We start from the raw sequence: 25,030 nt of genomic DNA, 5'->3' as shown, positions 1-25,030 counted from the left end.
GCCGCAAGGCAGAGGATTAGCCTAGTGAGCCGCGGCACCGGCCTATAGTCAATAATTTTTATAAATTTATTTCTTATTAGCATTTGATAATAAATGACTGTTCATATTCCTTGTCTTCCTTTATCATTACCCCAGAATTAGTAGTGGTGAAGATTTCTAATCCAAAAGCAAATCTTAGACCTGAAGAAAGAAAGATAAATAAGGATCCAGTGGTACTTATGCTTCTGTTTTGTTTTCAGATGATATTTATCTGAATTATAGAATATTAGTCATTATCTAGATCAGTCATTATCTGGTTATTTTACAAATAAACTAGGGTCCAGTAGGGGAAGAAAAATACCCCCAAATCTAGAGCACATATGAAAATATGTTCTGTAAATTTACCTGTGTAGTAAAAAGAGATTGCATCATACAGACATAATTTTGTTTTGCTTTGTAATAACTGTCATGAATTTCTTGCTGTTCCTTCTTACCTCATCTCTATATGTACATAATATAGAGTGGCTGCGTGGAGATTAGCATTGTCTTGAGGTTTTGTACAATGTTCTGAAAAGAGGTTTTTTTTTTTTTTATCAGCTTCTGGAATAGCAGATTCTATGTTAGTTTACCATTTATCCAGATATGAATACTATTCCTTAAGGCAGATCCTATACTATTGTATTTTTAAATTTGTACATCTGGAAAGTTCCTTTGATATCCTTTGTTTTTGTTACTTGTGGTTGCTTTCTAGCTTCAGGTATCATGCTGGATTTATATCTGAGGTTCTTAAACTTTGAGATGTAGAGCTGTGGGGAAGGGTGTTTGGGTGAGCTGAAGAAACAAGAAGTAGAGAGGATTAATGGCTTTGGCTGAAACCAGAAACTCTGGGTTTTAAGAATCCGTGGTTTTTGTTCTTCAAACAACTATATCAGATTCCTAAACCCCTTAGTGCTGGTTTCTACATGATCTTACGCAAATCTAACTATCCTATAGTCTCCACTACTCTCACAGAAGGAAGGAGAATCATTGCAAAATTATGTTTCTTGTAAATTCTAAGGATTAATTTCCAGAGCCCCGGCCAGCAATGTGCAACATGGGAGGCATCAAATAACAACTTGGCCAAAAAAGTATGTCTCCCAATCCCAGTAGTATAACTTTATTCTTCCCATGATATTAACTCCTTTGGGAAGTACTCACAATTTGGATGAACTGTGAAAGTAACACTTGATCAGGAATCAGAAGTTTTCTGTTCAGTCCTCTCTTTGATGTTTATTAGTTATTGATTTGTAAACAACTAAAAACCCCTTTGTGGTTTAGATTCTTATCTATTATGTAGTTTTTAAAAATGCTTACTCTGTTTGCCTATTGGGATTGTGATAAGGATAAAATCTGGGCCAGCGCCATGGCTCACTAGGCTAATCCTCTGCCTGCGGCACCACCACCCCAGGTTCTAGGCCCGGTTGGGGTGCTGGATTCTGTCCGGGTTGCTCCTCTTCCAGTGCAGCTCTCTGCTGTGGCCCGGGGAAGGCAGTGGAGGATGGCCCAGGTGCTTGGGCCATCCATGCACCACCTGCATCTCCCATGCACCCTCATGGGAGACCAGGAGGAAGCACCTGGCTCCTGGCTTCGGATCGGCATAGTGCACCGGCTGTAGTGGCCATTTGGGGGGTGAACCAACGGAAAAAGGAAGACCTTTCTCTCTGTCTGTCTCTCTCTCTCACTAATTCTGCCTGTCAAAAAAAAAAAAAAGATAAAATGTGATAATTAAGGGTAAAATATATTTTAAGTGTAGAGATGGAATTTATTTATTTATTTATTTTTAAAGATTTATTTACTTATTTATTTGAAAGGTAGAGTTACAGAGAGGCAGACAGAGAAAGAGGTCTTCCATCCACTGGTTCACTCCCCAAGTGGCTGCAATGACTGGAGCTGGGGCGATCTGAAGCAGGAGCCAGGAGCTTCTTCCTGGACTCCTACATGAGTGCAGGGACCCACGGACTTGGGCCATCTTCCACTGGTTTCCCAAGCCATAGCAGGGAGCTGGATCAAAAGTCGAGCAGCTGGGACTTGAACAGGGGCTGATATGGGATGCTGGTTCTGCAGGTGGTGGCTTTACCCTCTACACCACAGCACCAGCCCCAGAATTTATTATTAATATAACATCATTCACAATCACTTATTAGATGCTCATTATTTCTGTATACTCTATAATCAACTATTTGTATATATTGCAATTGTAAATAATAAGCAACTATATACAAATTGTAAGTGTGCATGTGTGTGTGTATATATATATATATTCATTAAATCATCACACAATCCAAAGAAATAGAATTCTCCTCCTATGAATGAGGAAACTAAGTGTATCAGTTTTCTCTTGCTGAGATAACAAGCTACCATGATTCTGGTAGTTTAAAACAACACACATCTTTTTCTCTCACAACTTCACAGATCAGAAGTCATGTTGTCTGAGCTGTATTCTCTGTTTAAAGAGTTTCACAAGGCTGAAATCAAAGTGTTGTCAGCACTACATTTCTTCCTGAAGGCTCTGGGGAAGATTATACATCAAGGCTCACTCAGGTTGTTGACAGATTTAAGTTTTATGTGTTTGTTGAATTGAGGTTTCCTGTTTCTTTGCTGGCTGGCAGCCAGAGGTTTTTCCCCCTCAGTTTGAAAAGACCACCTGCAGTCCCTGACCAATGGATCCCTTCACTTTCAAAGGCAATAAAAATGGCTTGAGTTCCTCTCAGGCTTTGAATCTTCTGCTGCATCTCTCTGAGTTCTCCTGCCTTCCTGTGGGGCTTTTCAACTCCTATGTAATTATATTGGGCCCACATGGATAATCCAGGATAACCTTCCTGTTTTAAAATCAGCTGATTATCAACTAATTCCATTTGCATTTTAGCTGTACAATGCTAGCAATATTCACAGACATAAGATGGGGGACAAAGATCCTGGAGGCCAAAATCTTTCTACCACAGAAAAACAGTCACTTTTATTTAATTTTATTGCTTATTTTCTTAATAAATGAGTAAAATATTAATAAAACATAAATTAATGAATGTGAGAAAATGTTTTGTAGATTTAAAAGTATGGGTGTATGTGTATGTGTGTCCTCCCTGCTCAAGGGCAGAGATGTTGCTTTTGTAACTTCTCTGACCCAGATTTTTACTTGTAATGTTGAGGTTCCCACTGTATGTTATTCATGTTAGTTCTTCAACATAAAGACCTCGATTCGCACTGCAAAATATTGTATTGGGCTCTCTAATAATGTATTTGTCCAATAAATAAGCTTCTAGAGTTCTTTTAGATTAGAAATCTAGGGGATCTAAGAAGAGCTTCAAAACTATTCCTGTTGAGTTTTGCTGTCTTTCTTCTATCTATTACAGAATGATTTCACTACATCTGACCCCAGCTTCTTGCTCTATTCTCCAGCATCAATTTTGCTTCCAATCTTAACTCTTTTGATCTGAAGCTGGAACTAGCAGCCAGACTGCTTTCTTTACTATGCGAACTACCCTCCTGTGCTTCTTATTTGTTCTAGAAATAAAAAGTTTAACAATTTGAAGTGGCTTACAAGATCACACATGAACTTTTCTGTTCAACCCCTGCCCTCACCTTAGTTTGATCCATTCTCCTCTCTCTCTTTTCTATAGGAGTACTGAGCTGGTTCATATTTTTTTAGCATAGCATGAGATCTTGCCCCTTTCAGTTTAAAATGTGATAGAAAATTCTTCTTCCTCTTTTTTCAATATGAGCTTATCCAGTTCCTATTCATCATTTATGTCTCAGTTCAGATGTCATTTCCTCCATGCTATCTTCCAATAGTTCAAAAGTCTTACATTATTATAATTCACAGTCCTCTAAGTAGACTATCAACCCTTGAAGTTGAGCATCATAGATCTTCTGTTGAACATGGCATTTTCAGAACTTAGAAGAATGGTGAAATATTTCCTCATAAAATGAAAAAAAACTGTGTCTGCTTAAGCATTTACTCTGTTAGTCTGAGTGATTGTGATAGTACATATTGATTATCTTAAGATACTTACAAGAATTCAAACTAGGGTTAATCCTGCATCACCTGTCTACTTCCCCAGCCATGATCTATATGTTATTTATCTGATAATGAACCTAAATTTCATTGTCCATTTCAAGTGTGGTTATTATATAACCAGAGCTCAGTTCTCCCCAATCCAATAACAAAACAGTTTTGTGTTTTCTGAGGCTTTAAAAGATTATTTTTCCCCTTGCAGAAAACTACATATTGATAAATCATAACTGTCTCCACACACATCTTGGAGATATGTTCCTACACCACGGTTATTTGCTACTTTTATTTGTTACTTCCTGTGGCCATCTGATTCTCCCTCCATGCTTGTTTGCTTGTGTACTACAGTATTTTGAGCACACAACAAGGTTGTGTTCTTTTATACTTGAACCTACTCTTGCACCAGGGCCTTTGGCTTCCACACCAATGCTATATTTTTAAAAAGTTTTTAAAAGATTTATTTATTTATTTGAAAAGCAGAGTTACAGAGAGGGAGAGAGGGAGAGAGAGAAAGGTCTTCCATCTGCTGCTTCACTCTCAAAATGGCCGCAACAGCCTAGTTGGGCTGATCTGAAGCCAGAATCCAGGAGCTTCTTCCGGGTCTCCCACGTGGGTGCAGAGGCCCGAGCACCTCTGCTACTTTCCCAGGCATATTATCAGGGAGCTGGATCAGAAGTGGAGCATCCAAGACTTGAATTGGCAACCATATGGGATGTTGGTGCCACAGGAGATGGGTTTACTCACTATGCCACAGCACCAGACTCAAGTGACCATAATGTGTTAGTTCATGATCAAATATGACACTTTACTTTGATGTCTATGACAGAGGAACAGTAACATTGCTGACAATGATAATCATAGTAAGAACCATTGCCAGACAATAAAGTAGAAACCAAAGCATTAGTGAAATGGTGCCATCTTATCTGAGGTGCCATCTCAAGCCCCAGACGCCATCTTAGGCTCTGGCCCAGCCGCCTCCCTGTACACTAAGTTCAGCCTCTCCAAGACCCAGCCTGGCTTACTACGAGTCAGGTGACCAAATGGTCTAACCATAAGCAGCAATTCCACCCCCACTGTAACAGGATTCACTGTTCCCACTCCCTCATCCAAAAAGCAAAGCTGTAATAAGACCTGTTATTCTGCACAAGCTCCTTTTTCTCACCTTCTCCCTCCAGGCTGTAAGGCTTCCCACCACCCAACAATAAACCACTCCTTTAACTCAGACATTTGGTGTGTTTTGTGGTGGCCTTACACAAAGGCTACAGTGAAGAGTACATAATCAGAAAATGATAATGAAACCATCAGATAACGATAATGAACCTAAGTTTACAATTCCCTACAGAGAGCAATAATGCAGAAGCAAACAACTATTGTATTGAAACAGACAGTCCTTAAGCAGAAGTAGACAATCATAACATATTTTTTTAAACAAAGGTACAGGGGTGGTGTTGTGGTGCGGTAGGTTAAAGCACCACCTGCAGCACTAGCATGCCATATCAGAGCACCAGTTTGAGTCCAAGCTATTCTTCCAATTCAGCTTTCTGCTAATGAGCCCTGGAGATCATGCGCTTGGGCTCCTGGCAGATCCAGATGGAATCCCTGGCTTCCTTCACCTGGCCCAACCCCAGACATTGTGGTTATTTGGGGAGTAAACCAGAGGATGCAAGATCTCTTGCTCACTCACTCTTACTCTTACTCTGTCTTTCAAACAAACAAATAAATAAATAAATCTTTTTTAAAAAGAAAACAAAGGTGCATGAATTGTTGGCCAAAGTATATGAAAAGATAGCCATAGCACTTCATATTAAGATAGCAATGGTTGCTTAATATATACTAAATCGATCTTCTGTATATAAAAATAATTGAAAATGAAACTTGAACATTCTTTACTCCTGTTCCATTGGCATCTACTTCAATGGCATGGTCATCTGAGTGCGTGCCAATGCTGTTTGTCATGGTAACCTGAACTTAATTATACTGTAAGTTCATATACCATGGTCATCTCATACAAAGTTCCTATACCATCTTCATATTGGCACAATTCATAGGCAACTTTTCCTACATTTAAATTATACATATGGTCATTCATCTCTAAAGATAAGAGTACTGCAAGAAGTTTGTAGAAAGTGGAATTAAAAGTTAAGTTAATTTGATGCAAAGTAGTTTTGAAGTCCATGCACATTTTTTCAGAATATGCATTTCCACGAACCTTTTCATGACCCTTAATATGCATGAATTTCAAATTTTGCACCAAAATATACTTATCTTTTTGTCATTGAATTTTAGTTTGTATTTATTTACAAATATTTTACATCTTAAAGAATCTTTACAAATATTACACCAGTAAAACTGTCATTCAAATAGAGAGAATATTGTCAGCATACCAGGAGCCACCCTCTTGCTCCTTCCCAGTTACCAAAATGTTCTAAGTTGTGTCATCATGGATCAGTTTTTGTACCTTATATAAATGAAATTCCATAATGTGTAGTCTTAGGTATTAGATTTTTTTTTGTTTAGCATTGTTTTTAACATTCAAGTATGTTTTATGGCATAGAAGTTTTTTTAACTTAAGTATTCTGTTGTGTGTATTTATCCATTCTGCCATTTGTGACACTGGCATCCCTCATAGCAGCACCAATTCAAGTCCTGGCTTCTCTACTTCCCATCTAGTTCCTTACTGATGTACCTTATTTGTAGCTTACCTGCACATTCAGAGCCACAGTCAATTACTTCTATGTTATGTGCAACTTACCATGTTTGTAGCATACTGAACATTTGCTATGACAGTGTATTCCTGTACCAGAGCTTAAGATTACTGTGATTTCCTCTTCATAAGCCATTATTTTCTTAGTATACTTACATATCACTGTGGTATTCTCATATGCAGTATTGAATGTAGTTGCAAGACACTTGGGTTCTTATAAATGAATATTCTCTACTTCTAATTGATGCTTGTGAGCACATTGTACCATGGCCATCAACTCATATATCATGAATTTCTGATAATATTCAGGTTTTTTTAAGTGTGCTTTTCATTCAAGTGGTAGAACTACAGAGTGGGCTATTTATATGCCACATAGTAATTTGAACATTTTCCATAGCATCTCCATTTATAACACTGCTATCTATATTTGTTTTCTAGGGGTGCCATAGCAAAGTTGCACAAACTAAGTAGTTTAACTCCACATAAATATATTGTCTCATAATTCTGGAGGCTGGAATTCCAAAAATCAAGCTGTTAGAAGGGCCATGCTCTTTCTGCAGCCTGTAAGAGACAACACCTCCTTACCTCTCCAACTTCTGATAGTTCCAAGTGTTTCTTGGTTTGTAGTAGCATCCCTTCAATCTCTCTCCACATTGTCATTTGGTATTCTTTCCTTGTCTTTCTGTCTCTAAATTTCCAGCATCTTACAAGAACACCAGTGATTGGATGTCTTAGTCCATTTTCTGTTACTCTAACAGAATACCTGACACTGGGAATTTATAAGGAAATAAGTTTACTTAATGTGCAGTTCTGGAGTGTGGAAGCCCAATACTGGGTGTGTGAAACTGACAAGGGCCTCATACTGCATCATAACATGGTGAACAAACAGAGGGCATGTGAGCACATGTGGAAGATACAGAGCATGAAGGGTAGATTTGCTTTACAACAACCCACTCTCACAATAACTAACTCACTCCCATGAGAATTAACCCACTCTTAAAAGAAGGATATTAATTCCTCTTAAAGACCTAACCATCTCTGGCCGGTGCTGCGGCTCACTAAGCTAATCCTCTGCCTGTGGCGCCGGCACCCCGGGTTCTAGTCCCGGTTGGGGCACCAGATTCTGTCCCGGTTGCTCCTCTTCCAGTCCAGCTCTCTGCTGTGGCCTGGGAGTGCAGTGGAGGATGGCCCAAGTCCTTGGGCCCTGCACCCGCATGGGAGACCAGGAGGAAGCACCTGGCTCCTGGCTTCAGATTGGCGCAGCGCGCCAGCCGTAGTGGCCATTTTGGGGGTGAACCAACGGAAGGAAGACCTTTCTCTCTGTCTCTCTCTCTCAGTCTAACTTTGCCTGTCAAAAAAAAAAAAAGACTTAACTATCTCTCAAATATACCATCTCCACATTCTACCACAATGAATCAAATTTCAGTTTCAGAGGGGACAACTCATTTTCAAATCATAACACAGTATTACATCACCTTAACTTGATTCATCCACAAATACTCTATTCCAAAATAAGGTCACACCTTCAGTTTCTAGGAGTTAGAACTTCAACATGTCTTGTGTTTTTTGGAGGGTGCATACGTCAACCAATAATAGCATTTATGCTTGAGGACATTTACTTTTGTATTATGGCTTTTAAGTTAGGCATTTGACCATCTAAGTAAGATCACAGTTTGGCTGTTTGTTCATTTGTATGAGCTTGATATGTGATTATCTTCTAAGTCAATGGCTATCACATTGTGCATCATTGTTACTAACTCATATATCAGGCTCCAACGAAAACATTTATCTTTGCTCCTGTACCATGTACATGTTTGGATATTTTGATATTTTCTCTTGTATTCATACTTCATGCTTTTTGGATTGTCAAGATGAGCATCATGATCAGATTTTCAAATGTAAGTGATGGCTGTCTGCTCTATTATAGTGCCTAATAATTGTGCCATAGCTGTTAGCTCATATAATGGGATAATTTGAGTATATATCACTGTATCCATTCGCCATGATTATTTATTGTAGGGCTTTATGTCCATGAGTCTCCTTTGTACCATAGTCATTGTCCCTTAAAACCAAACTCTTTCATTGTTTGTGTGGTTATTTTTATTATATTTTATGTCTACCTGTGTAAGAATCATAGAATAGATATCTATACCATGTCCATTTACATCTGCATTATAATTGAAGATCTATCTCCTATAGGTGTATATTTGGGCATCATGAACACATATTGAAACATAATTTTCTTGCATCTTAGTCATCTGAGCATCCTGAATTATTTTAATCTGATTTTAGGCCAATGCACCCATTACTGTATTTTTCCTTTACCATTAGAACAGTTTTCACTCTGATTTCTTCCTGGGATAACGTATTTATTCCTTCTTTAATATGGGAAATGACTCATTCTCCATGATAATCCATGATAATCTCAACATGTATAGTGAAATTCTGCTCATAGACTGTGTTCAAAATTGTAGTATGAATTTTCACTTACACATCACACTTGTGTAAAATGCATTGTCATTGTCTTCTTTTGTACTGGGAATGAATATTCTTGCCATGTGTATTTGTTTTTCCACCATATTTTTTGCGATTACAATGAGTTTTCTTTCTCCTTTGCCATCAACGTCTACTCCTATAACCTATTGTCAGTTTGTGTTGCAGGAACTTATGTGTGTGCATCGTGGTCAAATGCTCAGACTCCTGTGGTGGCTGCTTATGCACCACGGATGTTTGAGCATGTGCTATGGTGTCTACTTTTGCAACATTGCCATCTGCTTCTGGAACAAAGCCATTCATTTCTTTACTCTGTTTTTAAAATCTTGTATCACGCCTGTCAGAAGAATCACAGCATATTTTCATTTATTGTCATATTTAAGAAAATGAATAGTTGGGCCAAAACGACTGGATTTGAATCCTAGAGTATCTACTTTCTAGCTACGAGATCTTGGACATATCAGTCCATGTGTCTATTCTTATGGTTCCTAAGAAATGACAAGAAAAACACTTCACAGGATTGTTGTTAGGATTATATTAATTATAGCACATAAACTATTTCAAATACTGCCTAGCATATAGTTATATGTATGTGATGGAGATTATAATGACGATGATGTTGGTGGTGATGCTCATGATACTGATGATGAAGATGGTGGTGGTGATGCTGTTGCTGCTACTGATGATAACGATATTGTGCCCCTTCATTCTGTGTTGTTATTGTCCATTCAAATCCTGGAGTTATAAGTGTGCATTATGGTCAAATGCTGATACTTGTAATAGTGTATAAAGCACCATGATATGGGCATATGCCATGGACGTATCCCTTTGAGTCATTGTCATTTGTAGTATTCTATTAGCTCCTAAGCTATTGTTTTCTGCTCTTCTATCATCACCGTCTCCCTTAATATCCTTGTTCATATGCCCCAGATTGTATCCATCAGCTTGTTTTCTCAGGATGTCTGGGTGTACATCATGGTGAAATGCTCAAACATCAGTGGTAGTTGTTCATGCACCACGATTGTCTGAGCATATGCCATGATATCCCCTCTAGCATCACTGTCATATCCTTTTGGCCTAAAGAAAATGTACTAGTGTATTATTGTTTCCCTTATTCATATCTCCTGTACATCTGGGCATATTCCTAATTTTATTTGCTCAAGTATCACACTCATTTGCTTTTGTATTACTGTATAGGTTTTTGCTCATGCACCATGGTTGTCTGAGCATGCAGCATGCTTGTCTGCTCATACACCATGGTTCCTGAGCAGGAATCTTCATTGCCTACTGCTCTATAGGGAAATGGTATTTTATGCATCATGTACTCGTATATCTGTTTGTGTTTTATTGTAAGTTACTTCCATCTGTGTCTCTCTACTCCTGGACCACTTCTCCCTTTTCCTGTACTATGTCTATCTGTTAAAAAATGGATATTATTCCATGTCGCTAGGCTGTCCAATTGTGCATCACAGTCAAATGTCTATGGTGGCTGTTCATGCCATGGTTATTTAAGCATGTACCATTATTTCACGTGTTTCCTCATTGACATCTGCTCCTAAGCTAAATGAAATTGTGATGGTTTAACTACCAGTCATATGAATTTTAGGAAGTACAGTACCATGACTATCTGTTCCTGTATTTCACTTTCAATTTGTATCATGGGATTATGTAGCTAAGAATAATAATCAAATTCTCAAATATTAATAATGACTGTTCATACAACATGGCCATCTGAGTACATGGTGTGTTGTCTCCTTTGTCATAACTGACATCTACTAATGGAGTGAAACCGTTTATTCCTGTACCATGGCTCTTTTGTAAGGTATAATATCTGTTTGAGTGTGCACCACAGTATGGTGTGTTTCTCTGAAAACAAGTTTGTATTCCATGTGTACATCTCCTAGCTCCTGTGACATGACTACTATGTCAGTGTAGATTGTTTTGTGTACTTGTGTATATCATGATCAAATAGTCAAACATGCACCTTTTCCATCTGTTCTGAAACAATCATTTGTGTATTGAGATGTTTTGATCTTGTACCATGTCCATCCATCTCTGAGGTTTCCATTCATTTTCCATGATTGTATAAATGTACATAATGCATTCTGCTGTTTTACTGTTAGAAGTTTTACTATGATCTTCTGCTCATTCATGATGATTGTGTAAAAATACACCATTGTCTACTTGTGCTTAAAATTGAATTTTCTGTACCACAAATATCATTTTGTGAATCATGATTATTTGTTATTTCAATGTGTTTGCCTCCTCCTTTGTCCTCAGTATCTACTCCTATATACTGGATGTCAGCTTGTGTTGCAGAACCTTCTGAGTGTGCATCGTGGTCAAATGCTCAGACTCCTGTGGTGGCTGCTCATGCACCACGGACGTTTGAGCATGTGCTACGGTGTCTACTTTAGCTACTTTGACGTCTACTTCTGGATCAAAGCCATTTGTTCCTGTGCTCTATGTATTTAATCTTGTACTACATTCATCTGAGGAAGCATGACACCATCAGTATATATGGATAATAACAACTCTGAAGCCAGACCATTTAAATTGAAATTCTAATGCTTGCATTTAATAGCTTGGTGTCCTTGAGCAAGTCATTTCATCCCTCTGTGTCTCTGTTTTCTAAACTGTAAAATAATGATAATAATACCTACCTCATAGGGTTGTTGTGAGGATTCAAAGACTTAAATGTAAAATGCCTAGATTAGTGCCTGGTGCAAGGTAAATGCTAAGTATTAGCTTATATTGTTTTATTACTTGTATTATGCCTCTTTGTTCTTTATTGTGGTTGTCAGCTTGTATTCTTACATTGTGCAATTGTGCATTTCTGTTAGATACTAAATTACTTTTATGGCTGTCAATGGTCATCTGATGCTCCTTGGTTTCTCCTTTTTCACAAATGTCCTCTATTTCTTTGTTAAGGCCATTCGTCTCTGTGTTTTGCTTTTAATTATTCATCACATCTTCCTGAGCAAGAATAGTACTGTACCATTTCAACTTGTAACAATATCATAATTGACACCTTTTTTCAAGGTATCTTTATGTATCTCATAGTTAACTATCCAAACACTAGTGATAGTTTTTCTTGCATGTGATCATTCCAGCATATATCATGGTTTGTTCCACCATTACCATTTGCTCCTAGATCAAGGTATTCCACATAAAGTGGCTTTTAATTTTGTGTTATGATCATATGTACAGTTTCCACTATGTGTTTTCTTTGTACCATCCTGTTTTCTCATCCACATAGATTCTGGCTCATTTTCCATGGTAGACTGAGCATGCATAAGAAATTTCTGCTCATTTGCTGTGGTTGGGGTTGTACTATAGACTTTTACACTATGATTATATAAAAATTCAGCCACCGTCTACTCCTGAACGGAGAATAGAAGAATGGACTTTTCTATATAGTGAATAACAGTTTATTAATTGTGATAGAATCATGTTTTCCTATATCTCCATCATCCTGGATGTCAGTTCAAATTGAAGAATCTTTTGAGTATGACTATTCTGACTACTGTAGTGGCTGCTTATGTACCATGAATACTTGACAATGAACTATATATTTATTTATGCAATAGCGATTGCTGACTGTATTAACAGTACAGTTGTTAGTTCCTCTACTGTGTGTTTTAAAGTTTTCTACCATATCCATCAGAGGGAGGACAGCTCTACTGTTGTATATTGAACTTAGACTTTCTGATGTATAAGTCACTTCACATCCTTCTGCCTTAGTTTCCTCGTATCTAGAATAATAGTAGTAGTAATACTTACCTCATATGCTTGATGTGAGAATAAAATAAATATTATATATAAGATTATTAGGTTTGTCATACAATAAATAAATATACCAAATAAATATAGACTGATTTCCATCATCATCATCAATCATGCTACTAGGAATGTTTTCCTTTGCTCTCTGCCATGATTAGCAGATTTTATTCTGAGATTTAGAATAGTGCTTTCTTCTCTGGCCTCAGAATCAGCCCTTAAGGCATGCGGATCTGGCTGAAAAGTCCATGAGACAATTTCAGGCATGGAAAGCCAAGACACTCTGGGGAAAAAAAAAAAAAAACCTAAATGAAAGATCTCTGTGAGTGAGATCCCAGTGGAAAGAATGGGTCATCAAAGAAGGAGGTACCTTTCTCTGAAGGGAGGAGAGAACTTCCACTTTGACTATGATCCTGTTGGAATAAGATCGAAGTCGGCAAACTCAAAAGGCTTCCATAGCCTTGGCAGTTCATGAAAAGAGCCTAGGGTGATTACTGATGCCATAAACAAGAGTGTCAATTTGTTAAGTCAACAACAGGAGTCACTGTGCACGTACTCCTCATGTAGTATCTTTGTCCTTAGTGTGCTGTACATTGAGATTTAATGCTATAACTAGTACTCAAACAGTATTTTTCACTTTATGTTTCTGTGTGGGAGCAAACTGTTGAAATCTTTACTTAATATATGCTAAACTGATCTTCTGTATATAAAGAGAATCGAAAATGAATCTTGATGTGAATGGAAGGGGGGGAGAGGGAAAGGGGAGGGTTGTGGGTGGGAGGAACGTTATGGGGGGGAAGCCATTATACTCCATAAGCTGTACTTTGGAAATTCATATTCATTAAATAAAAGTTTGAAAGCAAAAAATAAAAAAATAAAAAAATAAAATAAAATTGGCCTTAAATACAAAAAAAAATAATAGTGTTTTTTTTTATAGACCCTTGAAACTTAAGCATATATTGTGCTGTTTTCCTTTTTACTATGTCTTCCATTTTATTTGCTTTTGCCCTCCCCAATCTTTGTTCCTGTGTTGTAGTTCTAAAAATATTGTTTCTGTATCTATGAGAATAAACTCTAAGCCACATCCCTCTGTTCCTACTATGTTTTAGCATGATTCTCCTGTATATGAACCATGTAAATCACAACTTTCTGAGCATGAAACATTGTAGTTTGATCTTGTACTGAGAATTCCATCTTCTGTATGTTGGACCATGCACTAACCTATGCATGATGGTTTTCAGATCATATTCTGAGGTGTTCTCCATCATTACCATCTCCTAAACCACCTTCCTATATCATGGCTGAGAGCTCAATTTGCAGTTGCCTTAGGGTGCATTGTGATCATATGGTGTTCATGGTTTCCTTTTGCATGATTGCCATCTGTTTTAACCATTCACACATCAGTTATTGTCTGCACTTGGGCCACATACTCGTACATACGCTCTTGAGCCATTACTTTCTCTTCCTATAATATCTACCAGCTCATGTTTCAGGACTTTATTATTATGCATCTGTCAAATGCTGATACCAAGGTACCTCTACATCATGCATCATGGTCATTTGAGCATATTCTGTGGGATCTCCATTTGCATTAACTCCCTCAACTCCTGGGCCAAAGTCATTTTATATGCCCGTTTTCTATATCTTTACCATGTAACACAACATTTGTGACCGAATATGTACTATGCCCATTTATTTCTTCACCACATTGATGTCTTCCTGTTTTGTAAGTTTTAACTCATGTTGAGATTGTTTGGAATGCATGATGGGTGAAGTCTCAAAACATTGATGGGTATTCTTATGTTATGGCCTTCTTGATCTATGCCATGATGAACACCTTTACACCATTACTCTCTGCTTCTGGGCCAAAACTACGTATTTTCATGTTTTGTGTCTATTTAAGTCATGCAACGCACACACTTTGGTGAGAAGATCATTAGGTTCTGGAGTTGTTCTTATTTACTGTGTGTATGTATCTGCTACAACCATAATTATCTATTCCAGTACTAAGATGTGCTAGATGGCTAGCTCATCTAACATTTTCCTACTCTTCTATCACTGATCTGCTTTTCTCCATGTCCAAATGTGTACTGTATCCCATAATAATCACTTGCTCAAACTTAAGTGGTAGCTATTCATGCACCATGGATGCTTGAGTATGTACTAGTATGACCCTTTGAAAATCCCTTTTTTTTTGTTTTTGTTAATTATATGCAGTATCTACCTAAGACAAATCAATTTGTTTCAGCATTTTAAAAATATGCAATATCTATCTGAATAATCACCATTTTACAATTATGTTCCTCAGCACTATGATAACATGTTCTGTGGTTGAATGACTTCATATTATTGATTATTATATCATGGAGTTTTTTATTTTAATATGCCTGTTTACACATTTACCATTGTAACATTAGTATACATCCTGAGTGAGTACTCTTGGGGTACTGGTAGACATACATGATTGTCAGCTTATACATTGTGGACATCTGATCATCTGTGGTCAGGGTTATCTGAATATATGCAAGTTGAGAATCCATATGTTCTTTCTGCTTATCATTACAGACTACTCATTCATGTAGTTTTATTATGAAGCTCTCATTAATGTCTATATATCCACTCTGGAAAGCGTACACCATGATGAGATGAGCACTCATATTGATTTCATGCTCTTGTACCATAGTGATTCTCTTTGAGAATTTCTGGGTTCACTTCCATTTTTTGTTTTTACTGATATAGTACTGCGAAAGTCACTCAATCTCCTTGATTGAAAGCTACCTTTCTGGGATATATATCCTGATTTGGCGTATTTTACTATATCATGTACATTTTCCCAAATGAAATTTTAAAACAGAATTTTTAAAAAGTTTAAATTTTTAAATTTTCATTTTATTTAAAAAGGAGGGAGGGAGAGGGAGAGATAGAGGAAGAGGAGAGGGAAAGGGGGAAGGAGAGATTTTCCATCCACTGGTTCACTCTCCCACATACCTGCAATAACTAGGACTGCACCAGTTCCAAGCTAAGAGCCCAGAACTCAGTTGTGGTCTCCCGCTTGAGTATCAAGGGATCTAAGTACTTAAGCCATCACTTGCTGCCTCCAAAAGTGTGCATTATCAGGAAGCTATAATCAGCAGTGGAGCTGAGACTCAAATCAGGCACTATAATTTGAGATGTGGGTGTCCCAAGCAATTTCTTAAACACTAAACAAAATGGCCCCGCTGAAATATATAATTCTAACCTGTATAAAATTCAGACGTATCAATGACCATTATTTATCTAAATACTCTTAATATGCACATTTAAATATTTTAAAATTTTCACCAATATATTGTTATAGTGTGATAGAATTATTTGAACATGATTTTTTTTTGCATCTTTGATTTTTCTCTGTGGAGTAAATTCCTTATAGTGCAGTTACTGAGTCAGAGTATGTTTTTTTTAGCAGATTTTTTTTCATGTTGCCAGATTGCTTTCAAGGAAGATTGCATAGATTTATATTCTAATCAACTGATATACTTGAGATTCTTCTGTTGTCCTATCTTCAACAGAATACTTCAACATTGAAAAAATTCTGTTCATTTGATAGGTGGCATGATGCCTCATTGCTCTAACTGTATTTCTTTAATCTTAAGATTGCATTTAAATACTTTTACTTAGGTAATTAAAATTCTAAAACTTTCAACATTCAACTATGTTCATGACTTATTTTAATTTAAAAATGTGAAATACAACTTATATGTAGGAATATGTTGTGAAGATACTCACTGTTTCAGAATAAAGTGAACACCTATACAGCCATTATCTAAGTAAAAATCTACAAATTTGTAGGTATTTCTGAGGCCTGTAATGAATCTATTTCTGATCTCAACCTTTTCCTTTCCCCTCTGAAGTAACCACTATTCTGAATCTTTTTTATAGCTTTATTAAATGTACAGCAAAGGAAATAATCAATAGATTATGATGGAAAAAGAAAAATATATGCAAACTACTCATTCAACAAAGAATTAATATCTGAAGTATAAAAGAAACTCAAAAAACTCAAAAACAGAAGCAACTAATTTAGTTCACAAATGAGAAAAGATCTGATTATCATAAAAAACTACACAGCAATGGAAGTTGTCTAAAAACACCTACAGTGATCATATTCTTTATCGGAGCAGCCCTCTGAATTATATATACATGTACATACTTTGAAATGATATGTACACATACATACTTCAAAATGTGTTTCACTTTTCATTTTATATTAGATTATTCTTAACTGATACTAAATAAATTCAATCACTGGGTTAGTATTTGTTATGACCAAATACATTTTTAAAATATTAAAAAACTAAAAATAGAACTGACATATTATGCAGAAATCTCACTACTAGGTGTATATTCAAAGGACAAGAAATCATTATATCAAAGAAATATCTGCTCTACCATGTTCATTGCAACACTGTTCACAATAACCAAGATATGGAATCAAACAAGGCGTCAGTTATCAGATGAGTGGATAAAGGAAATGTGGTACAATACACAAAGGGGATATTATTCAGCCATTAAAAGATTGAAATCCTATTGTTTGCAGAAAAATGTTAAGTGAAATAAGCAAAACACAAAAAGACAAATATCATATATTCTCTCTCATATTTAGAAGCTGACAAAACTTGATCTGAACATAGAATGGTGAGGCTGGGAGAGGTAGAGGGTGATAGAGGAAGTTTGTAAAATAGGTACAAAATCAGAAATAGATTCAGGGAATAAGTCCCTTCTGTTACATGGATAATGGGGTGTCTATAGTTCATAATAACCTATTATGTATTTTATAAGCAAGTGGAATAGTGGAGCTCCTGGGCTCCAATCATATACTAATGTCAAAGATGAGGAAATGTTGATTACCCTTATTTGATTGGTGCACATTTATATACATGCATTGAAATGTTGCACTGTTGTCCTGATATATGTATAATTATTGTTAATAAAACTTCTTGAAAAACATAAAAGAAGGAAGCCCTTTGTGGCTTCACTTTGGTATATCCAAGAAAAAAGAAGAAAGTTAGGGGCAAGCTTTTGACATACCAGTTCTGCTGCTTGGAACACCCATGTCCCATATAAAGGAGTCATTGGGTTCCAGTCCTGGCTCTGCTCCCATTCCAGCTTGAGCAGTTGGTGTCTCAATAACTTATGCCCTTGCCATGTCATCTCTGTGGGAGACCTGGATGGCTCCTGGCTTTGTCTTGACCCATCCCTGGCTGTTGTGAGCATTTGAGGAGTGAACTACAGAATAGGAGGTCTGTCTGTGTCCATTTCTCTACCTTTCTCAAACCATAAAGTAAATTTTATGTAAAAAGATACAATATAGCTTTATTAGTGAGCTTTATTTACATAGAATCATATTATGTTCCTTTGAGGTTTGCTTGTTTGTTTAATGTTAGATATTTGAGACATGTCTAATTTGTTCCATGTGATTGTAGTTTAATTTCATTTCATTATATGTTATACCATTGTATGACTACAGCACAATTTATCCATTCTATTATAATATGGACATTCAGATTACTTCCAGTTCTGCTTTTTTAGAACAGTGGTGCTATGAACATTCTTTCATAGTTATACTTGTGCATATGTATGTAAATTTCTTTGAAGTACATGTCTAGCAATGAATGTCATAGATCATGGGTATGTGCATAATCAACTTGACAGCCTAATGTCAAACAGTTATTTCAAAGAGGTTGCAATATTTTATATTCCTTCCAGCAGAGTAGGAAACTCCTTTTGCTTCATATAATTGTCAAACTTGATGTTACGAGACTTTAAAAATTTTTAACAATCAGTGAGTGTGTAATTAGAGCTTATTCTATCCCTAATTTTCATTTTAATCACTATTAATGAGGCAAACACCTTTTCTTATGGTTAATGACAATTTAGAGTTCCTCTTTTATGAAGTAATTTTTCAATTATTTTATCCATTTTTCTATTAGACTTTCTCTTTTTCTTTTTTTAAAAGATTTACTTTATTTGAAAGGGAGAGTGACAGGGAGAGGGTGGAGAGGGAAAGGATGAGTGAGGGAGAGGGAGAGGGACAGAGGGAGAGAGATCTTCTATCCATTGGTTCACTCCCCAAATGGCCATAACAGCCAGGGCTGGGCCAAGCAGAAGACAAAAGTCGAAAATTCAATCTGGGTCTCCTGTATGAGTAGCCGAGACTCAACAAATTAGGCCATCATCTGCTGTCTCCCAGGGTGCATATCAGCAAGAAGTTGTAATAGGGAATGGAGCCGAGACTCAAACTCAGGCAATGTGATATGGGATGCAGAAATCCAGTTAGCTTCTTAACTGTTGTGCCAGATGTCTGCCCCTTCTTGAATGTTTTGTTGAACAGAGTTCTGAACTTTTTTTAAAGGAATTTATTAATACATTAGATTCTTGGAGGTCACGGCAAATTCATTATAATTACTACAACACAATTCTCATGTTAATGTGATATTAATACAAAGAGAACAGATTCAATGTAGTTTATAGATAACATTCTAAGAAAATATTGATACTTCCCTTCCTCCCTGCCCCCTCTTCTTTCTTTTTTAATTTTCAAGCTAACATGCTTTTAATTTACATTGTAGTCAAAGGCTTCATGCCCCACTAAATAAAGAGCTCAACAAATAAGAAGTTAAAAGACCCTAGTTCAGCAGCAATATAGGCAACGACTATACATAATAATCAAATGAAAAGATAACAAATTCATTCATGCAGTAAATTTTAAAAAATAGTCTCAGGCCATTTAATGTAGTCTATTTTTAAAACTTTCTTCCTTTATAGTTAACACTAAGTGTATATTTAAGAAGTACTTTCTTAGTTCAAATGTGTGAAGTTCACTTCTATTTATAGGTTTTATAGTTTTACCTTTCATAATGAGATCTTCAATCCACCTGTAGTATATTGTAGTTCACTATGGGTAAGGTTCCAAATTAATTATTGTGTGAAGTATGAAAATCACCAATTGTCCTAGTAACATTTATTGAAAAATCCTGTATTTGCCAGACAGTTCTTCAGGGCACCCTGAATCATAAATCAAGTGTCTGAGTCTGGGCCCTTTATTTCTCCTGGCACAGATACCTTATGCTTCAATTGTAACTTTATTTTGAAAAAGTAGCGATTTTTGTACTTCTGTGAAAAGCAACATTGAAATTTTGATAGATTGCATTGGTTCTCTTGATTGCTTAGGGTATTATGAATATTTTCACATTTTTAACTTTCCTAATCCATGAACAAAGGCTTTCTTTTCATCATTTTTGTTTTCTCTAATTTCTTTAACCAATGTTTTGTAGTTTTCAACATACATGTCTGTCATCTCCTTGGTCAAATGTATACTTAAGTATTTTGTTTTAGTCATTCTAAATGAGCTTTATTTTCTGGACTTCTTTTCAGATTGTTTTTAGTCTACAAAAATGCTACCGGGTTTTGTAAATTGATTTTGTATCCTGCAACTTTACTGGATTTATCAATTATAAAGTTTTGTGAGAGTATTTAGAGCTTTCTAGATATAAGAACATGCTGTCAGCAAATAGAGACGTTTTAATGTCTTTCTTGTTCTGTTGGCATCTTTGTCTTGTTGCTGATGACAAAAGACAAACATCTTTTTCTGTTTGGAATGTTAGCTATAAATTTGTCATATATAGCTTTTAATGTGTTGGAGTAAATGCCTTCTATATCTAATCTATGGAAAGGTTTTATCATGAAAGAATGTTGAATTTTGTCAAATGCTTTATCTTATCTACTTAATTGATCATATGATTTTTATGCTTCATTTTATTAATGTGGGATATCACATTAATTGATTTTGTATATGTTGAACCATCCTTAAATCTCTGGAATAATGATGATTGAATAATTACCACAATCATGATGAATCATTCTTTTATATATGTTGTTGAATTCAGTTTACTAATATTTTATTGAGGACTTTTGCACTTATTTTCATCAAGGATATAATTTTTTCTTCTTGTAGCGTTATTGTCTGGCTTTGGTATCAGGGTAATGAAAAAATAATTTTTAAATTGAATGAAACCACAAAAGACCTGAGTAGCCACAAAATTCTTGAGCAAAATGACCAAAGCTGGAGGCATCACACTCTACGATTTCCAAATGTATCATGAAGTGATTGTAATTTAAACAGCATAACAAAATAGAGTGATAGCTGAGATAATGTGAGAAAATATTTTCAAACCTTACATCTGGTATGAGAATAATGCCTAAAATATATAAGACACCCAAACAATGCAATAGTAAGTAAACAAATAACCCAGTTAAAAAATGGACAAGATGCCGAAACTGATCTTTCTCAGTTTAGACATATGAATAACCAACAGCTACATTAAAAATACTAAGCATCACTGATCATCAGGTAAATAGAAATTAAAGTCATAATGAGATATCACCTCAACCTGTTAGATTAATCATTATTAAATAGATGAAAGATAAGCAAGTATTGATGTGGATGCAAAGAAGAGCACTCTTGCACATTGTTGGTAGGAATATAAATTATTTCTAGCCAATGGAAAATGGTATGAAGGATCCTCAAAAATTAACAGTAGAGCAGCGAACATTGTGGTGTAATGGGTTAGGTCACTACCTACAATGCTGACATCCCATGTGGGTGCTGGTTTGAGTCCTGGCTGTTCCACTTCTGATCCAGCTCCCTCCTACGGCCTGGGAAAGTAGTAGAAGATAGCCCAAGTCCTTGGGCCCCAGCACCCATGTGGGAGACCTGGAAGAAGCTCCTGGATCCTGGGTTAGGCTTGGCCCAGCTATGGCCATTGCAGACATTTGTGGAGTGAACCAGAGGATGGATGGCCTTTTTCTCTCTCTCCTCCCTCCTTCTCTCTCTGTAACTCTTCCCTTCAAATAAAAAAATTAGCAGTAGATCTACCACATGATCCAGTTAATTCCACTTATGGGGATATATCCAAAGGATTTGGAATCAATACAGATGGATAGACCAATGGAACAGAATAGAAACACCAGAAATCAACCCAAACATCTACAGCCAACTTATATTTGATCAAGGATCTAAAACCAATTCCTGGAGCAAGGACAGTCTATTCAATAAATTGTGCTGGGAAAACTGGATCTCCACGTGCAGAAGTATGAAGCAAGACCCCTACCTTACACCTTACACAAAAATCTACTCAGCATGGATTAAAGACCTAAATCTACGACGTGACACCATCAAATTATTAGAGAACATTGGAGAAACCCTGCAAGATATTGGCACCGGCAAAGACTTCCTGGAAAAGACCCTAGAGGCGCAGGCAGTCAAAGCCAAAATTAACTATTGGAATTGCATCAAATTGAGAAATTTCTGTACTGCAAAAGAAACAGTTAGGAGAGTGAAGAGGCAAACGACAGAATGGGAAAAAATATTTGCAAACTATGCTACAGATAAAGGATTAATAACCATGATCTACAAAGAGATTAAGAAACTCTACAACAACAAAACTAACAACCTACTTAAGGGAGGGGCCAAGGACCTCAATAGACATTTTTCAAAAGAGGAAATCCAAATGGCCTACAGGCACATGAAAAAATGTTCAAGTTCACTAGCAGTCAGGGAAATGCAAATCAAAACCACAATGAGGTTTCACCTCACCCCGGTTGGAATGGCTCACTTTCAGAAATCTACCAACAACAGATGCTGGCAAGGATGTGGGGAAAAAGGGACACTAACCCACTGTTGGTGGGAATGTAAACTGGTCAAGCCACTATGGAAGTCAGTCTGGAGATTCCTCAGAAACCTGAATATAACCCTACCATTCAACCCAGCCATCCCACTCCTTGGAATTTACCCAAAGGAAATTAAATTGACAAACAAACAAGCTGTCTGCACATTAATGTATATTGCAGCTCAATTCACAATAGCTAAGACCTGGAACCAACCCAAATGCCCATCAACAGTAGACTGGATAAAGAAATTATGGGACATGTACTCTATAGAATACTATACAGCAGTCAAAAACAATGGAATCTGGTCATTTGCAACAAAATGGAGGAATCTAGAAAACATTATGCTGAGTGAAATAAGCCAGTCCCAAAGGGACAAATGTATGTTCTCCCTAAACGGTGACAACTAACTGAGCACCAAAGGGGAAACCTGTTGAAGTGAAATGGACACTGTGAGAAACGCTGATTGATCAGCCCTTGCCCTGACTGTTGATGAACAACTTAATACTTTATCCCTCCTAGTATTTTTTTGTTTGTTCTACTTAATGCTATTGGTTGAATTCTGTAATTAATACACAGTTATTCTTAAGTGTTGATACTTAGCTGAAAAAATGATCCCTGTTAAATATAAGAGTGGGAATAAGAGAGGGAGGAGATGTACAATTTGGGACATGCTCAAGCTGACTTGCCCCAAACGGTAGTTAGAAACATACCAGGGGATTCCAATTCAATCCCATCAAGGTGGCATGTACCAATGCCATCTCACTAGTCCAAGTGATCAATTTCTGTTCACAATTGATCATAATGATAGGACTAAGAGTCAATGGGATCACATAAATAAGACTAGTGTCTGAAAATACTAACCTATAGAATAAAAAAGGGAAAGAATGATCCAACATGGGAAGTGGGATACACAGCAGACTCATTGAATGGCGGATGTCCTAAACAGCACTCTAGCCTCAGAATCAGTCCTTAAGGCATTTGGATCTGGCTGAAAAGCCCATGAGAGTATTTCAGGCATGGAAAGCCAAGATACTCTGTCAAAATAAAAAAACCCTAAATGAAAGATCTCTTCGAGTGAGATCCCAGTGAAAAGAACAGGTCATCAAAGAAGGAGGTACCTTTCTCTGAAGGGAGGAGAGAACTTTCACTCTGACTATGACCTTGTCTAAATATGATCAGAGTCAGTGAACTCAAAAGGCTTCCATAGCCTAGGGAACTCATGACAAGAGCCTAGGGTAATTACTGATGCCATAAACCAGAAGGTCAATTTGATAAGTCAACCACAGGAGTCACTGTGCACTTACTCCTCATGTAGGATCTCTGTCCTTAATGTGCTGTACATTGAGATTTAATGCTATAACTGGTACTCAAACAGTACTTTGCGCTTTGTGTTTCTGTGTGGGAGGAAACTGTTGAAATCTTTACTTAATATATGCTAAACTGATCTTCTGTATATAAAGAGAATTGAAAATGAATCTTGATGTGAATGGAAGGGGAGAGGGAGTGGTGGGAAAGGGGAGGGTTGCGGGTGGGAGGGAAGTTATGGGGGAGAAGCCATTGTAATCCATAAGCTGTACTTTGGAAATTTATATTCATTAAATAAAAGTTTAAAAAATGAAAAAATTATTTTCAGTTTATTAAAGAACTCTAAACAATCAACAGTAAGAAATAACTCAATGGAAAAATACTGGGTATAAGATATGAACAGTTAGCTCAAAAAGGTATACAGATGGCCAATAAGCACATTAAAATATATCTGATCCCTTTTGCCATAATGAAAATAAAAAGCCTATTAAGTTACCACCGTAGAACTACCAGTTTTAAGCTATAGCAGTATCCTTATAATATCAATTGCTGGCAAAAATGTGCAGCATTTGTAATTTCCATGCATTGTTGATACAAATCAAAAATGATAAGAGCTTTTCTGGAAACACTTGACAATCTCTATTAAAGTTAAAAAAAAGTTAAATGTACATTTACCATAAAAAAAGAAAGGATATCTATACTGTAACACACATTGGAAGATTATTTACATTAGCCAAAATGTAAAATCAACCTAAGTATCTATCAGTGAGAGAATGTGTTAAAAAAAAAAAAACGTGGTATACCTTTTGGTATGTGGTTTGCTTTGTATTGTTTTATAGATGCCCTCCATCAGATTTTGGCAATTTCTTTCTTTTTATTTTAAGATTTATTTATTTATTGGAAAGACAGAGTTACAGAGAGGCAGGGGCAGAGAGAGAGGTCTTATATCTGATGGTTCAGTCCCTAGATGACAGCAATGGCTGGAGCGGTGCTGATCCGAAACCAGGAGCCAG

General features: G+C 36.5%; 2 protein-coding genes and 3 non-coding genes across 10 annotated transcripts in view; 4 read left to right on the top strand and 1 right to left on the bottom strand.

Annotated features, from left to right (window-relative positions):
* The window catches only part of LOC138847567 (uncharacterized), a 668,340-nt gene that overhangs the window by 256,586 nt on the left and 386,724 nt on the right, over positions 1-25,030 (bottom strand). The gene's annotated exons all lie outside the window — the stretch shown is intronic.
* Positions 1-25,030, top strand: part of GABRA3 (gamma-aminobutyric acid type A receptor subunit alpha3) — a 327,873-nt gene that overhangs the window by 65,895 nt on the left and 236,948 nt on the right. The window lies entirely within an intron of this gene.
* Positions 9,416-9,474, top strand: MIR105A-2 (microRNA mir-105a-2). Its single transcript, NR_162507.1, has one exon. It is a non-coding gene; the product is annotated as a microRNA mir-105a-2 (primary transcript).
* Positions 10,204-10,262, top strand: MIR105B (microRNA mir-105b). Its single transcript, NR_162733.1, is given in 1 exon segment — positions 10,204-10,262. It is a non-coding gene; the product is annotated as a microRNA mir-105b (primary transcript).
* On the top strand, positions 11,567-11,625 carry MIR105A-1 (microRNA mir-105a-1). Its single transcript, NR_162506.1, has one exon. It is a non-coding gene; the product is annotated as a microRNA mir-105a-1 (primary transcript).

Source organism: Oryctolagus cuniculus, chromosome X (assembly GCF_964237555.1).
Source record: "Oryctolagus cuniculus chromosome X, mOryCun1.1, whole genome shotgun sequence".
NCBI classification, from domain to species: Eukaryota; Metazoa; Chordata; class Mammalia; order Lagomorpha; family Leporidae; genus Oryctolagus; species Oryctolagus cuniculus.
This window is presented reverse-complemented; position numbering and strand designations above follow the sequence as displayed.